The sequence below is a fragment of the Oryzias latipes genome, chromosome 21, assembly GCF_053564925.1.
Source record: "Oryzias latipes strain Hd-rR chromosome 21, Olatipes_Hd-rR_3.1".
Lineage (NCBI taxonomy): Eukaryota > Metazoa > Chordata > Actinopteri > Beloniformes > Adrianichthyidae > Oryzias > Oryzias latipes.
The window spans coordinates 4,603,629-4,610,122 of record NC_136257.1 but is presented as its reverse complement, the minus strand read 5'-3'; positions in this window follow the sequence as shown (position 1 = coordinate 4,610,122).

The following is a 6,494-nucleotide window of genomic DNA, read 5'->3' as shown; positions in this document are numbered from 1 at the left end:
AAGTCTTTTTGGAAATCTTTGAAACTTGCACACTTCCAACCACAATGAGGCATGGGATTATAGTTTCTATCCCAAAACCTCACAAGGATCCTAGACTTATAGACAACAGAAGACCTATCACCTTAAGAAATTCAGACTACAAATTATTAACGTACATTTTCGCTTCTCGTCTCCAAACAGGACTTTCAGGACTTATTGCGGAAACACAATCTGGTTTTCTGAAGGGCCGTTCAATTCATAATAATGTAAGACTGGTTATGGACATCATTGAATACCGACACCTTATAAAAGATAATGGATTTATTCTCTTTCTGGATTTTTACAAGGCATTTGATTCAGTGGAGCATCCGTTTATAATGACAGCACTGGAAAATTTTGGTTTTGGTACTAAATTTAGAAACCTAATCTTTGGTCTATATCAGAATATCAATAGCTGTGTTATCCTTCCTAATGGTACCAACCAAAGTTTCAAAGTTGATGAATCCCTCAAGGTTTTCCCATCTCTCCATATCTGTTCTTATTAGCTACGGAAATGTTGGCCATTTATATTAAGAATTGTAGTGAAATCAAAAAGTTAAATGTCTTGGGCACAGAGATCATTATTAGCCAGCTAGCAGACGACACAACACTGTTTTTCAAAGATGAGCATCAAATTAAAGCAGCTATTGAAAAAGTAAAACACTTTTCCAAAGCATCAGGGTTAAACTTAAACTTAATGAAATGTGAACTGTTGGCTATTCATGACACACCTTTAAAAGAAATCAATCATATCCCCATTAAATCGGAAGTTAAATACTTGGGCATCTATATCAACAAAGACCAAAAAATAAGCCAATCAAGGAATGTGGGTGAAAAACTTGATGAATGTAAGACGAGGTTGAATATGTGGCTCCAAAGAGACACATGGCTGCTGGGTCGGATCTATCTGACAAAGATGGAGGGTTTGTCTAGATGTATTTATCCATCTTACTCTGATGCCATCCCAAACAAAATGATAAAATCCATCAACCAAATGACGTTTAACTTTATTTGGAGAAACAAGCCTCATTACATGAAAAAAAACTATATGGTCAAAGAATTTAAGGATGGGGGTCTCAAAGTTACTGATTTTGACTGTCTTAACGGAACCCTGAAAATAAACGGGTTGAAATCGTGGATCAAACACCACCAATCCTTCTGGTTTTGTGTTCCATATTATTTATTTAACAAATTAGGCGGGTTAAAGTTGGTGCTTATTAGTGATTTTGACATTAATAAGCTCCCTATAGCATTATCAGAGTTCCACAAACAAATTCTGCTATACTGGAAAATATTGTATGTGCATAATTTCTCGCCACACTCAAATATTATTTGGAACAACAGATACATCCTCCACAGAAACAAATCTTTGTTTTGTGCTGAATGGTTTGACAGAGGAGTCTGGTCGGTGTCTGATCTGATGGATACGGAGGGAAATTTTATTAGATTATGAGCAATTCTGTTTAAGACATAACTTTAATCCTCCTATTTCAGAATTCTTAAAAGTACGTAATTCTCTTCCTCGAGAATTTGTATTTCTAACAAGGAACACAATGACACATGTAAGGATAAAACCACAGTTAGCCACATTATCAATTGAAGGATGCCCTCTTATGGACAGAAAATGTAATAACTCTTTTATCAGAAATTGGTTCATGAATGATATTTATCCTTCAAAAGAACTACTTAGATTACGTTTCAACATTGATGACAACAGCTGTTCCTTCTGCCAAACTGCTGTTGAAGACATCGACCACATATTTTTCCTGTGTGATGTTGTACAAGTGTTTTGGTTGGATGTTTACAAATGGTTAAGACATAAATTTCCATTCATCATGGACTTCTTTTCCAAAGAAGTCATAATCTTTGGCCTGTCACTACACAACAATGTAAATAATGTATGTATCAATACTGTGTTATGTTTGGCCAAGTTTTTTATACACAAAAATAGGTTACAGAAATGCCACCCCAGCTTTAACTTCTTTAACAATGAGGTCAATTTATACTTAAAATCCATAAAGTTAATCGACTCACCTAAAGCCATAACAATTTATGACACCCTGAGTGATATTCCCAGTGTCTAAGACAGTTTATTTATATTTTGTATCCCCCTGCATTTTGTAACACTATCCAACTCTGAAATTGTTGTCTTCTTATGTTATACCTTTCCCTAATTTCTCTATGATTATGAATATAAATAGGTTTATGTATGCATACTGATAAGAATTTTTCTTTTTGCTTCATTTCAAATTGTAGTATTCTCTTTTGTATTCATCATATTTTGTAAGTTTTATGTAAATGTTCTGGTATTGTTTTGTATTGTGTTCTATAAAAAAATAAAAAAATAAACAAACAAAAAAAAAAGAGTTCCATCTAGATCAGGGGTCGGGAACCTATGGCTCGCGAGCCATATATGGCTCTTTTGATGGTCACATGTGGCTCGCAGACAAATCTTTAATTATACTTTTTTTTTTTCATTAGACCAGTCCTTCTCGGGCGCGATGCGATGCCAGAGGCGCGCAGTAGTAGCGGTGCTTGGAGAGAAAAATCTGCGCCAGCATTATCAGTTTTACTATTATCTATTATTTCACAGAGTTTGTACCACCTGGAAACCTGTGAATTGCCGTGCCTAAAACTGCGCTCCCGTCTCTGAGAAAGAGCGCGCAGATGCGGGGACGGGAGGTGTGAGGGAGAAAGCAGGGGGGGGGGGGGGGGCAGTGAACCGCGCAGGGATTGTAAAAACGTAAAACCCGCTGCCCGTCACTCACTGCAGCGTGTGAGTGTGTGTTTGGCTCCATGTCTGCATGTGAGCAGTGAGTCACATCTACAGAACATTCAGACCTAAGATCACGTTTAAAGTCTCAACGCCTGCATGAAGCAGAAACTCACCACGTATCAACCAGACTAGACCATCAGCAAAACTACCACGAGAAATACTCATCATTTATCAGCAACAGCATAACTATGTTATTAAAAAGAATCCACAGACTTATTGTACTTTAAAAATGTTGAAATTACATCAAATGCACACATTCATTTGTATATTTAGTTTTAAACAAATCGTTGCTTACTGACTTGGACTGGGTGGCTGTTGGGCCGCGTTAAAAGTTCTGGGGCCTCATTTATAAAACTTTGCGTAGGATTTGCGTCAGAAGTGGCGTACGGATGAAACATAGGACGCGCGTACGTACAGAAATATTCGGATTTATAAAACCGTGCGCACGCACATCCTACGCATCTTTCCCTTTATAAATCACAACCGATTCTAAATGCAGCGCAGCTTTTGAGGCTACATGACACGCCCATAGTTGCCCATAAATAGTCCGTGAAACGCCCACAAATTAATATTCATGGCTTGCTAAATCATGGCAAACACAGAGGGGAAATCAAAAAAACGTAACTTCACTCAATGTGAAGTAGAAGTTATCGTTGGCGAGGTGGAAAAGAGGAGAAAAGTGTTGTTTGGGGCACAGTGTGGGCATTACTAATGCCAAAAAGGCACGTGAGCGGCAAACGGTGGCAGACGCCGAAAATGCTGTAGCCTCACAACCTCGGACCGTGGCCGAAATGAAAAAGAAATGGTCGGACATCAAAGTCGAGGCAAAAAAACGTCTAGCGCTGCATCGGCAGAGTGTGTCCGCCACGTGGGGGGAAGGGGGGGGGGGGGCGGAGCTGACCCCTCTTGATGAGAAACTGGCCGCTATTATTGGGGAATCCCTATTAAGTCCCCCTTATCGGCGTCCTCCTCCGCCTCAGTATCCTGACTGAGACGGAGGGGCCCCCGACGCGCCAGGGTCAGGGTGACACAGGTAAGAGAAATAATTCAAATGAATGCAGTCAAGTCACATGTATGCAGGCTACACAATTACAGATTATTAATATAGAAAAATTTTATTTTAGTTGCTGGGTGTTCCAGCGGGGCCAGTGGTTACGATGCTGCAGCTGAGCAGCCGTCTGGCCCCAGCGTCTCCACGGCACGCGGCTCTCAACCCTCCAGCAGTGGGCGTGTCCTCACCGATGCAGTCCTTGAAATGCAGAGGGAAGTCCTTAGTTCACTCAGAGAGGTGGCCAAGGAGTTGGGCGAAATCAAGATCGCCCTGACTGAAATAAACTGCACGATGAGGGAATTCTTAAATAAATAATATTTTCCACACCTCTTTTTCTTTACAAGCGACGCATCACTTCCAAACGCTGGCGCACAGCAGCAGCAAATGGCTCAAATGCGTGGGGATGGGGTTCAGGGTCGGGGCCAACACAGCAATCAGCGCCAGGGGGTAGAGGCACGTTTTTAAGCTGTGCCACATTGTGTAGCACAGCACATGCCAGCACGATTTGGCACACACTGTCACTTTCACGTGTTTCTTCCATCTGCCGACGGTGTCGCCATTTCTCATTTCACCCGTTTTTGTGCGTACGCCTGGGTCAGAGCTTGCGTGGAGGACCGCACATTTTCCCGTCAAGTTTGCTTTTTATAAATCTCAACTATTGCGTAGAGAGTGGCGTACGCCTTCTTTTGTGCGTACGCAACGTTTATAAATGAGGCCCCTGGAGTTCATTAAACGCATCAAGCATAGATCTGATTGGCTCTCAGTTCTGTCGCTCAGGCTGTTGTTAGGTAGTTTGGACCAATGGGGTTGAGCTATGGGCCGAATAAGGGAGATGGGAGGGCTGGAGCGGCAGTGAGAGAATATAAAGTTGGTAGAAGCGCTCTCGTCTCAGCGGGAGAGATTCAGGAGCTGCTGAATTAATTTTACGGCGTTCGTTGCGGTCTACAGTAACCAGAATAAAGAACCTTAAGAGAGGTTAAGTCTCCATGCCTCAGTGTGGGAAAAGGACACTACATTATTGTATGGCTCTTTCGAAATTACATTTAAAAATATGTGGCGTTTATGGCTCTCTCGGCAAAAAAGGTTCCCGACCCCTGATCTAGATGTTGGTTTCCTGGTTTGGCCTTGGTGGGTGAGCTTGATTTGTGGACCTTTTTTTTTACTAAAACTTTTAATCATTTGAGTCCTTTTACTAAAGTTTTTAAGCATTTGAGTTTGCAACATTTTAAATTATATTTATATTAACAGGTGGTGGCATGAGTTCTGACCCTGGGGCATGAGAGGTAATATAAGGGTTTGTAAAACATGTGTTTGTCCCAGGGGAGAACTAACTTATTTTTCTTTTTCCAGCAGAGTTGCCACTGCTGTTTTGCTTATAGTGTTTTTAGTCATTGTTTTTAATGTTTTAACCAAGCTTGACACCCTTGCTTTTATCCATTTTTAAACTGTTTTGTGCTCATTTTAGTAACTTGGTGGTTGGACCTGGCTAAAGGTGGCTGCCTCCTCCTTTTATCCTTATGGCAGCTGGTGGGTGCCATACGTGGTGTTGTGTAAGGGGGACCCCCCTGTGTTCGGCCCATAAATTAGTGGTGTCCTGCTCAGGTGCACCTCTTCTGTTTTTGTATTTTCTTTTAATCACTGTTTGGGTTGTGGCTTGTTTTTGTGTGCATTTTGGCCCTGAGCAGGTACTCCTGGTGAGGGTTTGGATCAGAGATCTCCCTTGGTGGTGTTTGGGGCTACCCACCGGTGCAGTGGGGCTGAGGCGATCCTGGAGGCAGCCGCCCTCATGCAGTGTTGGAGTGCGGTCCAACTGTCTGAGTTTATTTTAACCTTTTCTATGGAACTTGTGTAAAGTTTTTAATAAATTGTATATTTTTAACCTCTATCAAATCCAGTCTCCATTTGGTGTGCAAATGTAAGGGGGCATTCGGTCACACGTGCGCTCAATACTGCGTGGCTGCATCTCTTTGGGGCCACTGGCCAGCAGGAGCCAGTTCCTATTGTGCGTAAATGGGGTAGTCCCTAAACAAGTAGCTAGTGTGTTGAGGGGCCACAAACGCATGTCTAGGAACAATTAAGAATCAGCAATTAACCTATGAAGGATGTTTTTGTTGAGTGTGGAAGGCAGCTTGAGTGCCCAGAGGAAGTCCACGCATGAATGAAGAGAACATGCCAACGTAACCAGACCACTTCTGCGTTGTGTTTAAGGAATCAAAAGATGTTGGGACACAGCAGACCCCTCCATTTATTGCACATCTGACAATTTTCCTAAAAGAAAATAGAAACCAGTGTTAGCGTCCTGTATTAACTCCTACATGAGAGGTGAAAAGTAGAGGGAGATCAGTTTATTCTAACACTGAAATAAACCGTCAACATCTACAAATTTGTTGTACTTTTCATAACAGATTTCAAATAAGAGCATGTTGGACATAACTGACATAAAATGAGGATTCATATTGCTAACGGTACAGGACACCGTATTTAAAAAATCATCAATGTCTTTATCTTCAGAGGACAGTGGACTCATAAATAATCGTCGCAAAATGCTTATATTAATTCAATTTTAACTTTGTGAAATCAATGACGTCATATGACGTTTAAAAAGAACAAAAGTAGTGAGCATGGTGTCAGAATTGCTTTTAAGGGCAT